The sequence below is a fragment of the Urocitellus parryii genome, chromosome 4 (assembly GCF_045843805.1).
Source record: "Urocitellus parryii isolate mUroPar1 chromosome 4, mUroPar1.hap1, whole genome shotgun sequence".
Lineage (NCBI taxonomy): Eukaryota > Metazoa > Chordata > Mammalia > Rodentia > Sciuridae > Urocitellus > Urocitellus parryii.
In genome coordinates, this window is record NC_135534.1 from 59,104,656 (window position 1) to 59,125,232 (window position 20,577).

The 20,577-nt window shown below is 33.2% G+C and overlaps 1 pseudogene; it reads left to right on the forward strand.

Moving 5' to 3' along the window:
- The first annotated feature begins 323 nt into the window (after positions 1-323).
- LOC113200833 (small nucleolar RNA SNORD116) lies at positions 324-411 on the forward strand (annotated as a pseudogene).
- Positions 412-20,577: the final 20,166 nt, after the last annotated feature.

The window sequence follows — 20,577 nt, forward strand, 5'->3', positions numbered from 1 at the left end:
CCACTAGATCTTCCACATAAGCATTTCTCAATGAACCTTACATCACATATCCCACCTCCAAGTGTCCTTATTTGTCTCTTGGCAGCCTATCACACTGCCATAGCACAACCAAGCAGTAAACATTACAGTTAGTGAGAGGGCAGCAGATGGCAGATTCAAGGGAGGGCACAATCCCAGCAGTTTCTCAGCACCATATTTACAGTGACAGACTGCTCCTCACAGAGGTGAGTAACAAAGGGAATTCACTGAAATTTAATACTGGACTACAAAAGGAACTCTAAAGACTCAGAAAGTCAGAAACATATTATTAAGAAATACTATGTTGATCCATGATGACTCCCACAAAAACATTCCTTGGAAGCAGAACAAAATGAGTGAAAACTCTATAAAAAAAGTCTTTTCTGAAATGCAAACTAAAACTACACTGAGATTTCATCTCACTCCAGTTAGAATGACAATTATCAAGAATACAAGTAACAATAAATACTGAAGAGGATGTGGGGACAAAGGTACACTCATACACTGCTGGTCAGACTGCAAATTGGCACAACCATTCTGGAAAGAAGTAGGAGATTCCTCAGAAAACTTAGAATGGAACCACCATTTGGCCCAGTTATCCCACTCCTCAGTCTGTATACCAAGGACCTAAAATTGGCATAGTACAGTGACACAGCCACATCAATGTTCACAACAGCTCAATTCACAACAGCTAAGTTATGGAGCCAACTTAGGGAATGAATAAAGAAAATGTGATACATATACACAATGGAATACTACTCGGCCATAAAGAAGAATGAAATTATAGCATTTGTGAGTAAATGGATGGAACTGGAGACTATTATGCTAAGCGAAATAAGTCAATCCCCAGAAAACAAAGGCCAAATGTTCTCTCTAATATACAAATACTGACTCACAATGGGGGAAGTGGGGTAGAGGTTCACCAAATTGGACAGAGGGGAGTAGAGAAGGGATAGGAATGGGAAAGACAAGAATTAAATTGGATATAACATTCCTATGTTCATATATGTATGCATAAGCAGTTTCATTCCATATGATATACAACTACAAAAATGGGAAGCTAGACTCTATGTATGAATGATATCTCAAAATGCATTCTACTGTTGTATATAACTAAAAAGAACAAATAGAAAATTTTTAAAAAAATATTCTTTTCTAAAAAAATAAATAAAATAAAAAATATTCTTTTCTGGGGCTGGGATTGTAATTCATTGGCATAATTCTTGCCTAGCACATGTGAGACACTGAGTTCAAGCCTCAACACCACATAAAAATAAATAAATAAAATAAAAGGTATTGTGTTCATCTACAACTTAAAAATATATATATTTTTAAGAGTCTTTTCTTCTTTTTTTCATTTTTGCGTATTTCTTGTTTTCTCTGTATTCCCTTTATTTATTTTTTATTCATTTTTAAAATTTTAACTTTCCAAATTTCTTCAAATATCATTGCTTTGTATTGTATTATTTTTACTTTTTCCATATGCATGATTTTGTGTGTGTGTGTGTGTGTGTGTGTGAGAGAGAGAGAGAGAGAGAGAGAGAGTTCTTTTTGTGTAGGTGGGTTGAAAAAATATGTCATATATATATCATATAGTTTTACTTTTACACTGATAACTTTCTTCTGCATTTTATAATTATTTAGACTTGAATTGACTTAGGTGGAGTATAATTATACAAGGATTCAAGTTATTTGGATCCTACACTTGCTCATTTGTTCATGATTAGCTTCTTTTCCCTCCTATCTCTCCTTCTTCACTCTATTCCCCCACTAACACACAAATTTTTCTATTCCTTCTTTCTCTCTTTATTGTTTCATTATTTCAATTAATTTTCTATTTCTTCTTTACAGTTTACATCTGCTATCTTCTGCCTCACCTCTGATAAATTTTTCAAAATATTTCAGGCATTTTTTCACCTTCCACTTTGATTTGTTGAAAATTCACTTGAGTACACGGTATGCAATAAAGGATGAAAAATGATAGAACATTATCAGAATATAGAAGAACTCTGGGATAACATCAAGAGACCAAACCAGAGAATCATTGGGATAGAGAAGAATACAGAGATACAGGCTAAAAGTATTCAGAATACTTTCATTGTGATAGTAACAGAAAACTTTTGCCATATCAGAAATGAGAAAGACATCCACATATAGGAAACGTACAGGATTCCAAATAGACCAAATCAGAAAAGAAGCTCAGCTCACCAAGACATATCATAATCAAAATGACGAATGCAGAAAATAAGAAAATAATATTAAAAGCTGCAAAACAGAAACATCGTCACATTTAGAGGCAAACCAACAAAGCTCACTTCTGACTTCTCAACTCAAACCCCAAAACCAAAGAAGGCCAAGAATAAGAGATGTTCTAAGCTCTAAAAGAAAACAATTGCCAATCAAGATTTCTATATCCAGCAAAGCTCTCTTTCAAATTCAGTGGGGATAAAATATTTTCTTTACAAAAACAAACTAAAAAGATTCATGAACAACCTGCCAGTACTAAAAAGAATACTTAAAGATAAACTGCAGAGGGAGGAAATCAAAACCAAACGAAATCCCAAAACTCCTAAGTAGAGAAAGATCAATAGAAGAATAATCAACCAAATGAGAATCAAGATATGATTAAATATTAAATATATCAAAAAAATCAAAATGACAGGAAATCACAAACACTGAATATGAATTGTCTCAACTTTCCAATTAAAAGACAGAGATTAGCAGAATGGATCAAAAAAACAAGATGCAACTATAAGCTATTTGCTGGATCAAAAAACAAGATGCAACTATAAGCTGTTTGCAAGAGATTCATCTCATAGACAAAGACATTGGAAGGCTAAAGGTAAAAAGATGAAAAAAATGTTCCATGCAAATACAGCCCAAAAACAAGCTGAAGTAACTTTCTTATATCTGATGATGCAGATTTCAAGCAAAAAAAAAATGACAATTGCTTTATTTTAGAGCTTGGAATATCTCATTTCTGGCCTTCTTTGATTTTAGAATCTGAGTTGAGAAGTCAGAAGTGAATAATCCAACAAGAAGATATAAACATGCAAATATATACTCCAAATGTCAGTACCCCCAATTACATAAATACAATACCTCTTGACATTAAATATCAGATAGAGGGCTGGGGTTGTGGCTCAGCGATAGAGCGCTCCCCTAGCACGGGTGGGACCCAGGTTCGATCCTCAGCACCACATAAAAATAAAGGCATTGTGTTGTGTCCATCTACACCTAAAAAATAAATATTAAAAAACAACAACAACTGTTGCACCCCTCCCCTGACTCAGGCAAAGGCAAGGCCCTACTGAGGTGGATGGCATAAGGTGTCCATCCTCTGGAGGAGCGCAGCATGTTTCTGAGAATGGGCTGGTTTGTTTTTGTATTCCTGTTAATAAGTATAGTTGCGACTTCTCATATGACCATGAAGCATGAAGGAAAAAACATGAATAGATCTGTTTGTTATAAATGCAATGATTCAGCTGTGGAACATAAATTGTTAATGTTTAATGAGAAACCTCCTGTAGAAAAAACAGTCAAGGAAATTTTTTTTTATTATTGTTTGTTCAAAACATTACAAAGCTCTTGACATATCATATTTCATACATTTGATTCAAGTGGGTTATGAACTCCCATTTTTACCCCGTATACAGATTGCAGAATCACATCGGTTACACATCCACGTTTTTACATATTGCCATTCTAGTGACGTTGTATTCTGCTACCTTTCCTATCCTCTACTATCCCCCCTCCCCTCCCTCCCCATCTTCTCTCTCTACCCCATCTACTGTAATTCATTTCTCTCCCTTGTCAAGGAAATTTTTGAGAAATTAAATTAAAATCTAGAGAAGAAAAATTAATATTAAGAAGACAGATTAGTGCTTGGTACTGGGCAACTTGTTCTCGTTCTTGTGCACAATGGTTTGATGCTCTTCCTCTTGATTGATTAAAATTAGTAGCCTCTCTTTTCAAGTTAACCACTTGCCATATTCGTGGCACTGGTTCTAGTCAGAAGTCAAGAAAGAATAGTCAAGGTATAGGTCAATAGTCTGGGACATTTCTAACTATTATTAAAAGCTAACTAAGTAGAAACAGTTCAAGGAAAAACTCGAACTGAAAGTAAAAATGCTTGCTTATGCATAAGCCAAGATACATTCTTCTTATCTAACTGTAGCTACGTAAAATTTTGTTTCCTTGAATAATGTTTCTTGTTTTGTAACCACAAAATACTGTTAGCCTGCCAAAATGAAAAGTATATATGATTAACTTCACAAGTAAAGAATCAGAATTAGCACCTTCACTCTAGTGTCTGTGTTGTTTCTCCGCCGCCTTTCTCAGACTCCTCACCATCCATTCATCTCCTGAGACCCCCTGCTGGAGTTGGACTCTAACAAAGAACAAAAAAAAACTATATTTAAATATATATGTCAGGGGCTGGGATTGTGGCTCAGTGGTAGGGCACTCACCTAGCATGGGCAGGACCCGGGTTCGATCCTCAGCACCACATAAAAATAAAGACATTGTGTTGTGTCCATCTACACCTTAAAAATAAATAAATAAATATTTTTTTAAAAAATATATCAGATAGATTCTAATACAATAATAATGGGTGATTTCAACACACACTTATCACTAATAGATCATCAAAATATAAGATTGATAAATATATTTCCAAATTAAATAATACTATAAATCAAATGGACTTAAGAGACATCCACAGAATATTTTACCCCCCAAACAGCTGGATTTCTCTTCTTAGCAATTCATGGAAACTTTTCCAAAATAGATTATGTTCTAGGTCACAATGTAAATCTTAGAAAATCCAAAAAAGTCAAAATAATCTTGTGCATTTTATCGGATCATAATGGAAAGAAACCAGAAATCAACAGCAAGAAAAATAATGGAAACTACATAAACACATGGAAATTGACCAAAACTTTTTTAAATAAAGAATGGGTCAAAGAAGAAATGAGATAAGAAACCAAGAAATTCTTAGAAATAAATGAGAACAAAGTTATGACATATCAAAATCTCTGGGGAGTTCTAAAAGGAAAATTTATAGCATTGAGTACCTACATTAAAAAATATATTCTCAAATAAATAAGCTCATGTTCCACTTCAAGGCCTTAGAAAAGGAAGAATAAACTAATTCCAAAATTAGTAGAAGACAGGAAATAATGAAGATCAGAGACAAAATTGAGTATAGAAAACAATATCCATTAACAAGACAATGAAGAGTTGGTTCTTTGAAAGATAAATAAAATTGGTAAATGCTTAACCAAACTATCCAAAAGAAAGAGAAGACCCAAATAAATAAACTTGGAGATGAAAATAGAGATAGCACCACAGACACTTCTGAAATCCATAGGATCATTAGAAAATATTTTTGAAACTTTATACGCCAATAAACTGGAAAATCTAGATAATGACAAATTTCTAGACATATATGACCTACCTAAATTGAACAAGAAAGACATAAAAAACATTAAAGAGACCAATATCAAGTAATAAAATTGAAACAGCAATTAAGAGTCTTCCAACAAAGAAAAGCCTAGGACCGGATGGATTCTCAGCTGAGTTTTACCAGACATATTTTTAAAGAAGAAATAACATCAATATTTCTAAAATTATTCCATGAAGTGAAAAGGAAAGGAAAACTCTCAAATATATTCTATGAATCCATTTTCATACTAAAACTAGACAAAGACACATCAAGGAAAGAAAACTATGGACCAATATCCCTGATGAACATGGATGCTGAAATTCTTAATAAAATATGAGCAAGTTGCATTCAAAAACACATCAGGAAGATAATATACCAGGATCAGGTGGATTTTATACCAGGGATGCAAATTTGGTTCAACATACACAAATTAACAAAGATAATTAAGAATTAAGGGCAAGAATCACATAATAATCTCAATAAATGCAGATAATATCTTTAATAAAATCTAGCATCCATTCACATAAAAAAAAATCTGTAGAAACTAGGATAAAAGAAACTTACCTCAACAGTATAAAGGCTATCTGTAGCAAAGCCAAAGCCAATACCATACTGAATAGAGTTGTACAAATAGGAAGAGAAGTCAAATTGTTTGCTGATGATATGACCCAGTGTGTAAAAGACCAAAAATTTCTGCCAGAAGACTTCTAAAGCTGATAAATTCAGCAAAACAGCAGGATATAAGACAAAACCCATAAATCAATAGTTTTTTCTATACTCCAACAGTGATTTTTCTAAGAAACAAGTCAGGAAAACCATCCCTTTCACAATAATCTCAAAAAAAAATAAAATTAAATTCTTGAGATTAAATCTAACCAAGGACATGAAAAAGCTCTACAACAAAAATTATAAAACACTGAAGAAAGAAACTGAAAACCTTAGAAGATGTAAAAATACCCATGTTCTTGGGTAGGCATAATTAATACTGTAAAAATGGTCCTATCACCAAAAGAAATATATAAGTCCAATGCAATCTCCATCAAAATAACAATGACATTCTTCACAAAATTAGAAATTAAATTCATTTGGAATAATAAGAGACCCAGGATAGCCAAAGTAAAACTAACCAAAAAGAGTGGTGCAGGACTCATCACAATAACTGGTCTGAAATTATACTGCAAAGCTATAGTAACAAAAACAGCGTGATACTGGAATTAAAATAGACATAAGAACCAATGAAACAAAATGGAAAACACACAGACAAACTCACATACTTATAGCCATTTGATGCTTAATAAAGGTGCCAAAAATACATGTTGGAGAAAAGACAATCTTTTTAACAAATGTTACTGGGGAAACTGAATATATTCCTGGACAAGAAGGAAACTAGATTCCCAACTCCCACCCTGCACAAAAGTCAAATCAAAATGGATCAAAGACATAGGAATTAGACAAGAAAATTGACAACTGCTAGACAAAAACATAGGATGAACACATTATCATATTGGTACTGAGTCTCTTAATAAGAGCCCTACAGCTCACAAAATAAAACCAAGAATCAATATTTGGGATACCATCAAATTAAAAAGCTTCTGCACAGCAAAGTAAATGATTAAGAGCATGAAGAGAAAAACCTACAGATTTGGAGAAAATCTTTGCCAACTGCTCCTCTCCCAAGGGATTAATGTCTAGAATATATAAAGAACTCAAAAATGTTTTTTTATTGGTCGTTCATAACATTACATAGTTCTTAATACATCATATTACACGGTTTGATTCAAGTGGGTTATGAACTCCCGCTTTTACCCCGTATACAGATTGCTGTATCACATCAGTTACCCTTCCATTGATTGACATGTTGCCTTTCTAGTGTCTGATGTATTCTGCTGTCTGTCCTATTCTCTACTATCCCCCCTCCCCTCCCCTCCCCTCCCCTTTTCTCTCTCTACCCCTTCTACTGTAAATCATTTCTTCCATTTGTATTATCTTGTCTTACCCCTCCTTTCCTCTTATATGTCATTTTGTATAACCCTGAGGATCGCCTTCCATTTCCATGCAATTTCCCTTCTCACTCCCTTTCCCTCCCACCTCTCATCCCTGTTTAATGTAAATCTTCTTCTCAAGCTCTTCGTCCTTACCCTGTCCTTGTTTACTCCCCTTATACCCAAAAAAATGTAATCAACAAATGGGTAAAAGAGCAGACACTTCTCAAAAGAAGAAAAACAAATGGCCAACAAATATATGAAAAGATGTTCAACATCTCTAACAATCAGGGAAATGCAAATCAAAACTACACTAAGATTTCATCTCACTCCAGTCAAAGAGCAATTTTCAAGAATACAAAACTAATAAATGCTGGCAAAATGTAGGGGGGAAGCTACAATCATACATTGTAGTTGGAACTGCAAATTAGTATAATCACTCTGGAAAGCAATATGGAGATTCCTCAAAAAACCTAGGAATGAAATGACTATAACCCAGCTATCCCACTCCCTGGTATTTTTCCAAAAGAACTAAAATCAGCATACTATAATAATACAGCCCCCTCAATGTTTATGGCAGCATGATTAAAAATAGCCAAATTATGGTTTCAACTCAGGTGCCCTCTACTTAACCAACAGAAAAAGAAATTTGCATTTGTCAGTAAATGAATAGAACTGAAGAACATCATGCCAAGTGAGATAAGACAGTCTCAGAAAATCAAGGGTCAAATGTTTTCTCTTATATGTGGAAGCTATGGATGTGCAATATCTGTCACCCCACTGCTCACCAGGGTTGATTCAGCTGATCTAGCTGGCTAGGTAGGTGTCCCCTTTCTCCCTCATTGCTTCATGTTCCTCCCTCCAGAAGCTGCATGCTTGGTAGAAAAGGATAACCTTCCCAGATAGAGGAGGATAGGATATAGGAATAGCTGCCTCCCCCTGTAACCTCCAAACAAGCTCTCATATGTGGAAACTAGATCAAAATAAGGGGGGAAAGGAGAGGAGGACCAGATATTATAAATACTTAAGGAAGATCAGTAGAGTATAAGGAGATTGAGAGGGTCAGTGCTGACAGGAAAGGGGAGGAAATGATAAATGAATTTTTTTAAAAATATGCTATATGTCTATATAAATATACCACAAGGAATCTCACCTTCATGTAGAAGTACAAACAACCAAATAAATAAATAAACAAAATGAAGATCAGTAGAGTAGAAGAAGGAGACTGGTGAGAGGAAGGAGGAAGGGAAAGAAAACGGGAGAATGTGAACTGAAACCAAATTCCCTGCATGTGTTATTTTTATTAGGATGAACCCAACTACTGATGTATAACATTCTAATAAAAAAAAATGATAGTCAGCAAGCAAAATAACTTAAGATGGTGGTTCATTGGTTATCGTCTCATCTTCATGAGCAATCAAAGCATATTGTGTGTGTGTGTGGTACTGGGGTTTGAACCCAGGGCCTTGTGACTGCAAGGCAAGCACTCTACCAACTGAGCTATATCCATAAATTTTTAAAAATTAATCAGTTAAATTGATGTAAAAAGGTAAAATTCCTATGTAAAACATGTTTTCCCTATACCAGAAGATTTTCACATTCTTGTTATTAACAACTAAAGTTGAGACTGAGAGAAGTTTATATCAACCATTTTATGCTCAAACCCAGCAAACAAATAAGCAAAAACAAAAGCAAAATGAAGGGAGTAAAAAAAGGATGGAGATAAAATTTTGCCTCTGACAATTTTTTATTATGGAGACACTAAAAATATTATTTAAGATTGTTAGTAAACATGATCTGTGCCACAATAACAAATTACAATGAAAAGACAAAAGCTTCTAGAACTTATGATTCAAAGATATATCGATCTGCAGATTTCTGGTGTGACATTTCACAATTTCTTGCTTCCTACTATTCATTATAAACCTACATCACTAAGAGTTAAGAATCATAATTTACATATGTAACTGATTATTTAAAACCATATACAAGAAAAATAAGATGTGCTTTTGGTAAGTAGAAACTCCAAGGTATAAGGATATTGTGTTACAGGAAAAAGAGAGTAAATTTTTATCCTAAAGTAGAATGACTGATGGTTTCAAAATGAGAAAGGACAAAAAGAAAAGTAGACTCTGTGTCTTCTCTTCTGTACCAATGGTCTACCAGTCTGTTTGGTGCCAATACCATGCTGTTTTTGTTACTATTGCTCTGTAGTATGGTGTAAGGTCTGGTATAGTGATGCCACTTGCTAAGTGATGCTTCCTGCTAAGTATTGTTTTAGCTATTCTGGGTCTCTTATTTTTCCAGATAAATTTTATGATTGCTTTTTCTATTTCTATGAGGAATGCCATTGGGATTTTGATTAGAATTGCATTAAATCTGTATAGTGCTTTTGGTAGTATGGTCATTTGATAATATTAATTCTGTCTATCCAAGAGCAAGGTAGACCTTTCCATCTTCTAAGGTCTTTTTTGATTTCTTTCTTTAGGGTTCTGTAGTTTTCACTGTATAGATCTTTCACACCTTTCAATAAGTTGATTCCAACTTTTTTTTAGGCTATTGTAAATGGGGTAGTTTTCCTCATTTCCCTTTGTTTTATGGGTGTTGATTTTACCCTCACACATAAGATAGAGCACTAATCTCTAGAGTATATAAAGAACTTAAAAAGCTAAACACAAAAAAATAATAAATGAGCCAAAGACCTGAACAGACACTTCTCAGAAGATGATATACAATCAAATCAACAAGTATATGAAAAAAATGTTCATCATCTCTAGCAATTAGAGAAATGCAAATCAAAACTACTCTAAGATTTCATCTCACTCCAGTCAGAATGGCAGCTTTTATGAATACAAACAACAATAAATATTGGCAAGGATGTGGGGGAAAAGTTACACTCATACACTGCTGGTGGGACTGCAAATTGGTGCAGCCAATATGGAAAGCAGTATGGAGATTCCTTGGAAATCTGGGAATGGAACCACCATTTGACTCAGCTATCCCTCTCCTCGGTCTATACCCAAAGGACTTAAAAAGAGCATACTTCAGGGACATAGCCACATCAATGTTTATAACAGCACAATTCACAATAGCTAAACTGTGGAATCAAATAGATGTCCTTCAATAGATGAATGGATAAAAAAATGTGGCATGGGGCTGGAGTTGTGGCTCAGTGGTACAGTACTTGTCTGGCATGCACAAGGTACTGGGTTTGATTCTCAGCACCACATAAATGTAAAATAAAGATATGTGTCCACCTAAAACTAAAAAATAAATGTTAAAAAATGTGGCATATATACACAATGGAATATTACTCAGCAATAAAAGAGAATGTGGCATTTACAGGTGAATGAATGGAGTTAGATAGAAAATAATTCTAAATGAAGTTAGCCAATTCCAAAAAAACAAATGCCAAATGTTTTCTCTGATATAAGGTGGCTGATTCATAGTGGGGTAGGGAGGAGGAGGATGGGAGGAATAGATGAACTCTAGATAGGGCGGGGTGGAGGGGGAAAAAAGCAAGGGATTAGCAATGATAAAAGTGGAATAAGATGGAAATCATTATCCAAAGTACATGTATGAAGACACAAGTTGGTGTGAATATACTTTATATACAACCAGAGATATGAAAAATTTGTGCTTTATGTGTGTAATGAATTGTAACGCATTCTGCTGTCATATATTTTAAAAATCAATAAAAATAAATAAATAAATAAATAAGAAAGGTAGATAGGAATGTTGTAAAAGGTTTGTGAAATATGAATCTTATGAAAGGAATTTTATGTGTGATAATTAAATTTTATGTGTTTTAACCAAAAGTACACTGATACAAAACTAAAATTTAGTTTTCTTTATTATCTTGTGTATAGGTTTCTAAAGTCTCCACTAAAAAGCTCTGGAGTAAATTGAGTAAGCTTGCAGCATAAAAAAAATCAGTGCTCAAAAATCTGCAGTTTTTCTACATGCTAATTAGCAATCTATCTGGAAAAAAATACCATTTACAAAAGCTTAAAAACTAAATACCTAGGAATAACTTCATGAAAAAAATTAAAAGATTTCTACAATAAAATATGGATGAAAGAAGTTTAAAAGGATACGATTAATCATGAATTAAAAGAATTAATATGAAAGTGTCCATTTTACCCAAAGTACCCCACAGATTCAGTGCAATCCTTATCAAAATACCAATGTCATTCTTCTCAGAATAAAGAACCTAGAAATAACCCCATGTATTTACAGCCAATTGATTTTTGACAAAAAGATAATGATACATGAGGGGAAAAAATGATCTTTTCAATAAATGATTTGGGGAAAGCTGGATATTCACATGCAGAAAAGTGAAAGTAGACCACTGTCTCTCATCGGTTACAAATACAAACTCAAAATAGATCAGACTTCCATATAAACCCAAACTATGAAATCACTAAAATAAAATAAGGGAAATGCTTCAGAATGTTGGTTTAGGTAATGATATTTTCCATATGACCCCAAACACACAGGCAACAAAAATAAAAATTTGTGAATGGGACAGAACTAAAAAGCTTCCATGCAACAAGAGAAACAATCAGAAGAGCAAAGAGACAACCCACAGAATCCAAGAACATATTTACAAACTATGAATCTAAGAAGGGGTTAATATCCAAAATATATCAGCAACTCAAAACAAATCAATAGCCAGAAAGCAAATAACCTATTTATAAGTGGGCTAAGGATCTGAATAGACATTTCTCAAAAGACATATAAATGGCCTCAAATATATGATAAATCTTCAATATCATTGGTATCAGGAAAATGCAAATCAAAACAGTAGTATACACCTGTAATCCCAGTTATTCAGGAGGCTGATGGTACATACCTTTTTAAAAATAGATTTTCTATTTTTAAATAATGTGAAGAATTTCAAATAACATTATCAATGTCAATTAATTAAATCATTTAAAATAAATTTTTCTCATTTTAAAGTTTCCTAAAGTAAAAGTATTTCCTTTGAGTAGTTGTGAGATGTTTATATAAACACCTACTATGTGGGGGTAGAGGGAGAGAATTTGGTCTTCTCTGTTAAAACAGTAAGTTTTTCTTGGATCATTGGTCTGCTCCCAGTAGAAAATATTGTAAGGTTTTTCTTTACCTCTAGGTAATTGGCCTAGAAAACAAAGATTCTGTGTTTTGCCAAAATAGTTTTCTAGGCTTCATGTTGTCCTTATTAGGTTTAGGGTTTTGATTATTTAGAAAACTGAGTCCTATCCAAGAAAAAAAAAGTAAGAAAAGAAAATCCAATGTTTTTCTACAACTAAGCAACTGTCTGTATTTTCCTTTAAAGCATCTGAATATCATTCTGATTAATGAAGACTATTATTTAACAGTTACCTACAATACTGTCTTGATCAAGTGTTTTAAACATTGATATTTTGACAAACATCTTAAAACCAAATTATTTTCTTTACCTCAAATTAATTTTGGGATCTTCCAGATGAGCTCTTGGAACATTTCAAAAGGATATATATATTTATTTTTTAAAGGCAGATATTAAACTAATAGGGATCATTTGTTATTTTAAATTAGAGGGGGAATAGCAAATAATAAGTAATACCAAACCTTCTTTGGGAGATATACATATATATATATATATATATATGTGTGTGTGTGTGTGTGTGTGTGTGTGTGTGTGTGTGTGATTAAAATAGGTTTCAGAAATCATAAGAAAGTTACAGAAACCAAATATTCCTGGTATAATGCTATTGGTCATGATTCTATTTAGTTCTATAAAATAACTAAAATAACTAAACTTCCTTTCATTTGTGTCATTATTGCAATCAGCTCTTTACTATGATCATTTTAAATTTTGCATTCACAGCTTGCTCAATTATTCTACTGAGAAACTATAATCCCAAAGTGTTTCATCTTCAAAGGGACTCATGAAAAGAATCCTGACAAGTAGAGGTTTCTAATAACTTTAAGATCACACCATTGAACTGGATAAGAATTCCCAGAACTCTAATAAAGAAACTGGTTCATGAAACTATTAACCCAACATCAAGCTAATAAGAATTAACTGAACATCAAGGAAATTATTTGGCAAATTTTCACGCTTAGTTAGCTAGTACTGAAGTTTTTGAGACACACAATTTGAACAAACACCAAAAGATTGATCCAAGTTAAATTGAATAAACAGTACTAGGCACCTGAATTGGAGAAACAAAATTTGTATTTAAGAGGACATAAATCCAATGTTAACTGTGGACTCCTGGAAAGCGTAGAGAGCACATAGTCACTTCTGAGTCTTTAACGTTTCTATTATTAAAAATGTCTGCATTACATGACTTATTGTGGAAGAAATTAAATGATCCAAATTATGAAATGTATTTGTGGGGTGACAATTCTAAAATTGCTAACGTGGTTTAGAACTAATCTTTGTTTTAACGTGGTTTTATAATCAAATCTATGCTTTGTCAAACCCATAATTCTGTTAAGACAATAAAAACTTCAGGGAATATATTTCTGGCAACTTCTGGATCAGTTGAACACTTACAGATGGATTTCATTCCATTTTCATCTTCAATTCATGTTTTTATGGTTGTATAAAAATTTTCCCATGCAGGAAGATTGGTGTTATAAAGTATCTAAAAGGTTATTTTAAAATGTTTCCCTTATGGGGTTTTCCTTTAGAAATTTCCAATGATAAAGGCACTCATTTAACCAAACAAGTTGCAAAACAATTAAATAAGGTATTGCAAATACAACAGCATTAGGCAAAACTAACTGAAATCAACTAGTTTGTCTTAGTCAAAGAAATTATTAATTGATGGCTACCAGGTCCACTCCACTGGAAAACATAGATTAACCCTTTATGAAATAGATAATGGAAGGTCTATTTCCCTAATAGTAGAACCTCAAGTATCTCCTAATCTTATAAATTCTGACAGGACTCAACAATGAAAGACTTTAATGCATTTTATCATTGTGATGAAGGTACTTTTTCCAGGTAAAATGAGATCTTTATGACCCACCAAGTGATGTCAACTAGACCTTTCATGATCCAGAATCCAAAGATTAGGTCTTATGGAAGTAACATCAAAGAAAAACTACCTTTATTCTCCCTGCTTTATGTCAAGGGCTTTATACTAATGCCACTAATGAAAGTATGGAGTCATTACTAGTTTGGCTGCTTCTTGCCACTCATAATATGTGGCCAAATTCAGGAGATTCAGGAGATATACCTATGTCCAGAAGAACCTGGGGCTCTATGAAAGCACTACAGAACTATTTGCAGAAACTGGCAATGAAACATGCTATTTATGTGCAGCCTTTCCCAGGACCAGAGAGTATAACTATTTCTTCCAAGATGAGAGATGCAGTGTTATATGAGCACCTACATCAATTTATGATGACCTGGTATCAATATTATACCCAATTAGTATGGAAGTCCCTCCAGAAATCAGCATGACTGATAGCAGATCTAGAGGAAACAGAATGATTGCAGCAGAAAACAGGAGTTTATAAAACCCAGGCCAAACTAAAAAGACCTCTCCAAATCTCCTGTAAAGAGATGTCGGTAGATTTAGTAGCAGCAGAAGTAAATTCAAGGAAAATAGATAAGCAACCTAATGCCATCCTTATGCAGTTATAGGAATAAATGCTAAAATACAAGAGGTTGCAGCCATTAAGAAAAAGAAAAGAGAGACAGTCAGAAAGGGAGAGTGGACTCCTAGCCCATAAAGGAGACAAAGATGAGCCTCTCCTATTTCCTAATGAATGAGAGCAGAGACTGGGGCTCTCTCTAAGGACTCCGTTAGCCCTTGGGTGTGGGATAACTAGGACAGAGGTCAGGTTCGAGTCTGATCCATGTCTCTGGACCAAAGGCCTTATATAGAATTGGCAACACATTGGTTTTATGCAAATTCATGGGTCATTGCAGAAATCAAAAGGGAAATAAAAATTTTTCTTGAAACAAATGAAAAATGGAAATACAACATACCAAAAACTATGGGACCCGATAAAAGCAGTAATAACAGGGAAATTTATAGCAATAAATGCCTACACCAAAATAGTGGATTTCAAGTAAATTCCTACTGATGTCCCACAAAGACCAAGAAAAGCAAGAGAAAACTCACCCCAGAATTAGTAAAAGGAAAGGTCTGAATATATAGCTCAGTTGTAGTGCACTTGCCTAGTATGCATAAATTCCTGGGTTTAATCCCCAGCACTATAAAAAAAAAAGAAAAAGAAAAATTAGTAGAAGGAAAGACAGAAAAAAATATCAGAGCAGAAATAAATGAAATAGAGATGAAAAATATTAGAGATCAATGAAATGAAAAATTGCTTCCTTCAAAAAATAATAAACCTTTAACTTAAAAGGTCAGAAAGCCTAAATAAATAAAATTATAGCTTAAAAATGATATCCAAAAACTATATATAAAAGATCACTAGAGACTATTTTAAACTAGTATACACACAAAAATTGGAAAACCTAGAAGAAATGAGTAAATATAAAATGCCAATATTGAACCATGAATACATGGAAAACTTCAACAAACCAAAAATAACTCATAAGATAGAATCAGTAATATAAAGTCTCCCAACAAAGAAAATTCCAGAATAACATGTCTTCACTACTAAATTCTACAAAAACTTTTATCCTTACTTCTCAAACTATTCCAAAAAAAAAATGGAGAGAATACTTTCAATATCATTCTATGAGGTTAGCATTACCCTGATACCAAAACCAAATAAGGAGAAAGAAAAAAGGAAAGAAAGAGAGAGGTAAAACTATAAACCAATATCTCTAATGAATGTAGATGCAAAAAAAGCATCAAATATAAAAACATGTCAAAAAGATCAACTTGGATTTATCCCAAAAATGTAAAGATGGTATAACATGCACAAATCAATAAATGTATCACATCAACAAAATGAGGACAAAATCATGATTATCTCATAAATACAGAAAAAGCAATTGATAAAATTCAGTACCCCTCTTGAGAAAAATTCTGAGCTAAAAATTTTAGAAGGAACATACTACAAAATAATAAAGTCTTTATGTAACAAACACAAACAACAATCATCATACTGAGTGGGGGAAAGCAGAGCATTTCCTCTAAGGAAACAAAATTCAGTGGGATTTTTGTATACCAATAAGATACTGAAGAAGAAATCCTAAAAAATAAATTTAACCAAGAAAGTAAAAGACTCTATGATTAAAAAATACATATAAACCATTAATGAAAGAAATTGAAGAAGGAGGACACAGGAAATATGGAAAGACACCCATGTCTGTGATTTGAAATTAATATGCCATGTAGAGTAAAATTCTATTATGTACATATACCACACTTTGGGCCAGTTCCATAATTTGGCTATTGTGAATTGTGCTACTATAAACGTTGAGGTGGCTGTATCACTATTGCATGCTGATTTTAGTTCTTTTGAAAAAATATCAAGGAGTTGGATAGCTGGGTCATATGGTGATTTCATTCCAAGTTTTTTGAGGAATTTCCATACTGCTTTCCAGAATAGTTGTACTAAATACATGAGTGTACCTTTTTCCCCACATAATCACCAGCATTTATTTCCTATACTCTTGATAACTGCCATTCTGTATGGAGTGAAAAGGAAACTTAGTGTATTTTTAATTTGCATTTTCCTGATCTGATTGCTAGAGATGTTAAACATTTTTAATATATTTATTGACCATTTGTGTCTCTTTTTTTTTTGAGCAATGGAGTTTTACTCATCCATAAAGAATAATGAAATAATGGAAATAAAACATCATGCTAAATGAAATAAGCCAGACTTAGAAAATCAAGCGTCAAATTTTTCTCATATGAAGAATTTAGAGAAAAATAAGGGAAAAAGTGGGGAAGATAAGGTTAATCCATTATCATAAAGATATCAGTGGAGCAGAAAAAAGAAGATTGAAAGGAGGGAGAGGGGTGGAAAGGGGGAGAAAATGAGGAATTAATTTAACAAAATAACACTATATACATGTATAAATATACTCTGTGAATTCCACCTTTATGTGTATCTATAAAGCACCAATTAAAAATCAATAAATAAGTGAGTGAAAGGAAGACCAATAGAATAGAGGAAGAAGAATAGGATGAGGAAGTAGGTGGGTAAGGATGGGGCACCAAGGACTAAAATGGAGTAAACTGACTTCCATGAATGTATGATTTTGTCAAAATGAACTCACAATTATGTATAACCATTATGTGCTAATAAAAGAAAATAAATAAATAAATTCACCAAAAAGGACATATGTTATAGTTTAAATATGATGTGTCTCCCAAAAGCTCATGTGTAAGATAATGCAAGAAAGTTTAAAGGAGAAATGATTGAGTTATTAAAGTTTTAATCTAATCAGTGCATTAATCCCCTGATAGGGATTAATTGGGTGGTAACTGTAAGTAAGTGGGGTGTGGCTGGAAGAGAAGGGTTATTGGGGGAGTTTGGGGGTGTGCATATTTTATCTTTGTTTAGCACAACTCTCTGTGCTTCCTGATCATGTCCTAAACCGCTTTCCTCCACCACACCCTTCTGGCATGATGTTCTGCCTCACCTTGGGCCTCAACGAATGGAGTTGGCAATCTACGAACTGAGATCTCTGAAACTGTGAGAGACAAATAAATTTCTCCTCCTCTAAAATTGTTCTTATCAGGTCTTTTTGTCATCACTGAAAAAGCTGAATTAAACATCATCCTACCCAAAATTTTCCATAGGTACAATGCAATCCCTATCAAAATTCTAATGGCATTCTTCAAAGAAATGGGGGAAAAATCCTAAAATTCATATGGAACCACAAGAAACCCTGAATAGCCAAAGAAATTTGAACAAAATAAAAAAGCTGGAGGCATCACACTACCTAACTTCACAAGATACTACCATTCTATAGTAACCAAAACAACATGATGTTGGCATTAAAACAGACATAAAGATCAATGGAACAGAATATAAAACCTAGAAGTGAACCCACATGTCTATAGCCAACTGACCTTCAACAAATGTGCTAAGAACATGCATTGGGGAAAAGACAGTCTGTTTTAATAAATGGTACTGGGAAAATTGGATATTCACATGTAAAAGAAAAAAACTAGACCCTTATATCTCATTATATTAAAAGTTCAACTCAAGAGGGCTAGAGATATAGCTCAGTTGGTAGAGTACTTGCCTCTTATGCACAAGGCCCTGGGTTCAATCCTAAGTACACAAAAAATAATAATAATAATAATTCAACTCAAAATGGGTCAGACTCAAAGGTAAGATCTAAAACTATAACATTATTATAAGAAAACAGGGTAAATGCTTCAGGACATTGGAATGGGTAAGGATTTTTTTGCATAAGAGCCTAAAACATAGGAAACAAAGTGAAAATAGACAAGTGGAATTATATTAAATTACAAAGCTTCTGCAAAAAATTAATTAATGAAGTGCAGAGATCACATGGAGCATGGAGAAAATGCTTGCAAACTATATATTTGACAAGGCATTAGTATTTAGAATACTTAAGGAATTCAAAAAACTCAAGCAAAAATATAAATAAAAAATAGGCAATAGACCTAAGTAAACATTTCCCAAAAGACATACAAATGGCCAACAGTTATATGAAAAAATGTCACCAATCAGCAGGTGAATGCAAATCAAAAGCACAAGATATCACCTTACTCCATTAATAAAGGCTATTATTAAGACAAAAAAAATAACAAATGTTGGCTAGAATATGGAAAAGATGACCTCTTATATACAGTTGGTAGGAATGAAAACTATAGCCATTCTAGCAAACAGTATGTAGTTTCCTCAAAATATTATAAATAGGACTACCATATGATCAGCAGTCCCACTACTTGGTATATATCCAAAAGAAATGAAATTGGTATGTTGAAAAGACAGCTGCATTTTCATGTTTATTACAACAGTATTCATAAGAGCCAAGAAGTAGAATCAACTAAAGGTCCATCAGAGATGAGTGTATATAAAAAAAGTTTTAAAAAAAGAAAATGTGATATATATACAAAATGGAATACTTTTTATTAGTTCTTTTTAGATATACATGACAGTAGATTATACTTTGACATATTATATATATATATATATATATATATATATATATATATATAGAGAGAGAGAGAGAGAGAGAGAGAGAGAGAGTATAACTTCCCACTTATGATGTGAAATTACACTGGTCATGTATTCATAAATGAACATAAAAAAGTTATGTCAGATTCATTCTACTGTTTTTCCTATTCCCATCCGCCCTTCCTTCTCTTTATTTCCCTTTGTCTAATCCACTGAATTTCTATTCTTCCCTCCCACCCACCTTATTTGTGTTAGCATCCACTTATTAGAACTTTCAGCCTTTGTTTTTTGAGGATTGGCTTATTTCACTTAGCATGATGATCTTCAGTTTCATGCATTTACAGCCAATGCCATAATTTCATTCTTGTTTATAGTTGACTAGTATTCCATTGTGTATATGTACCACATTTTCTTTATCCATTCATTTTAAGGGCACCTAGGCTGGTCCAAAATGGAATACTCAAGCCACAAAAAAAGGAGGAAATCCTGACATTTGTGACAACATGGATGCCATTCGTGACAGCTACAAGATCTTGTGTTAAGTAACACAAGCCAGGCACAGAAAGACAAATACTCACAGGTGGACTCTTAAAAATTTGACCTCATAAAAGTTGAGAGTAGAATAGTGGTTACCAGAATCTAGGGAATGTAGAGGGTGAGAGAGGGATGAGGAAAGGTTGTTTAACAGGCACTAAATTACACTTAGGGAGAAGTGACAAATTCTGGTGTGCTATTACACAGTAGGGTAACTATAGAATGATAGTATGCTGTATATTTCAAAAACTCTAGAAGAAAGTATTTTGGATGTTTTCACTAGAAAAAGTGATAAATGTTTATGCAGATTTGAACATTACACAACGTAGATATGTGTGAAACATCACATGGGACCTCACAGAGATACATATTTTTATGTGTCTATTTAAAGAAAAAATAAAATAAACTTTTTGATATATTTTAATTTGATTTTGAAACGACTTAATCATTACCAAGTATTTAACTATACAAATGATGTCTGCAAAAGTTATATTGTGCTTCCAGTCATTCTGTGGGACTATCTATGTG